Here is a 1,650-nt window from a genome sequence, read left to right as displayed (position 1 = left end):
AAAAAAGGGGAATAGAACTTGTCACCATCATCAGTCCTTTATTTCATTCACTGGAGGACATCATAACCTTCAGATGTGTCATATCAGGATAAATGCTGCTGCAGGGAAAATTATATGAAGGTTGGTTTGATTGTGGTGTACAAATTGGCTTTTTTTTAAGCTGCAGTTGTGTTTACCATGCTATGATATCTATGGAAAGGGTCAATTTTTGTGAATCCTATTTGTCTTTTTTTGGGGGATTCACATTTTTCTGATGGGATTGTCATGCATTAGGTTTATGTTTAAATTTTGAATCATTACTTACAGTTTTAAAGATGACAATTTGTTTATGTTGTCTAAATGGCTTATAATGGCAAATGGCAGTACAATTTAAATACATTTTGTTTAAGATTGTTTAAAAGAATGGTAAAAAAAATCATTCTTTTTAAGGACTCGTCAGCCTCACCCCACTCCAGATTCACCAAGGATCCAGCTGAAGCCCCGTTCACACTACAAGCGACACGCAACGTCAAAGCAACACGATCCCATTCATTTCAATGGAGAGCTGGCGATTTCCGGTGACAAGAGCGACTGAGGTCGTTGGCGACTGGATGGGGCTTGTCCAGCGACGCGACAAAGTTCAGAATCCTTCAACTTAATGCAAATGAAGAGTACTTTCGGGAGCGACAACCGATAGGAAAGAAGATGGTAGAGCTCATGTGAGGGTTCTTCTCTCAGCCGTAGATAAACATACGCAATGGAAAAAAGTAGGCTCTGCTTCTCATTCATTTTTGTTTGTATGTACAGATTTAATTTGTATTTGTTATATTTAGTCTTTTGCCTCCAAAATGTTTGTAATTAGCGGCAAGAAACCTGATTCGCTGTGAAGGCAACCAGTAGTGAGAACGCCCACTAGCAACCTCATCGCCAGCCCGTGACGCAGCTTGATTACTGGCCACTTGGAGGAGGATTGTCCTTTATCTGCTACACTGCACTGTCACTTCTGGTATGGATTCACTGACCTTTTGTGATATGTGAGATGTTTTGATTTTACTAAATGTAATAATTTTACTTAATTTGATTTTACATAATTTACTTAAAGGGACAGTTCACCCCAAAATGAAAGTTCTACCATCATTTACCCTTCATCACCCTTATGTTTTTCCAAACCTGTATGAATTTCTTTCTTCTGTTGAAGACAAAAAGATATTTTGAAGAATGGTGATAACCAAACAGTTCATAGTAGCCATTGACTTCCATACAGTAGTAGGAAAAAAATTACTGTGGAAATCAATGGGGCCCGTCAACTGATTTGGTGAGTAAATGATGACATAATTTTTATTTTTGAGTGAACTATCCCTTTAATACAATGTATAATTATGATTCTGAATTAAGTGTAATGTTTCTCTAAAAATATTATCAGAAATATATGGAGACGCATATATTATCAGAAATTAGAGCTGCACGATTAATCGTTAAAAGATCATAATCTAGGTCCAAACCCCATTTACACTTATTCCTAAATGACAACGATTGTTGTTGTCGCACCGTGTCTACACCAGACGTGTAAACACTTTGGTTTTTACTCTGTTGTTTTCTTTACTGTAGGGGAGGGCAGCATCCTCATACATCATGTTCCTGACAAAGTTTAAAATGTCCCTTTTTTTTTTT

At 37.1% G+C, this 1,650-nt stretch overlaps 1 long non-coding RNA gene across 1 annotated transcript in view; it reads left to right on the top strand.

Moving 5' to 3' along the window:
- Positions 1–594: 594 nt before the first annotated feature.
- Positions 595–1,650, top strand: part of LOC107728180 (uncharacterized) — a 6,490-nt gene continuing 5,434 nt past the window's right edge. The window contains exons 1-2 of the long non-coding RNA XR_001638439.1: positions 595–746; positions 842–985. This is a non-coding gene — a long non-coding RNA (uncharacterized LOC107728180). The remainder of the gene's footprint in view (positions 747–841; positions 986–1,650) is intronic.

Source organism: Sinocyclocheilus rhinocerous, unplaced genomic scaffold (assembly GCF_001515625.1).
Source record: "Sinocyclocheilus rhinocerous isolate Xijiao unplaced genomic scaffold, SAMN03320098_v1.1 scaffold2352, whole genome shotgun sequence".
In the NCBI taxonomy this organism is placed as follows: domain Eukaryota; kingdom Metazoa; phylum Chordata; class Actinopteri; order Cypriniformes; family Cyprinidae; genus Sinocyclocheilus; species Sinocyclocheilus rhinocerous.
Note: the sequence above shows the minus strand (reverse complement) of the source record. Positions and strands in the feature narration are given on the sequence as shown.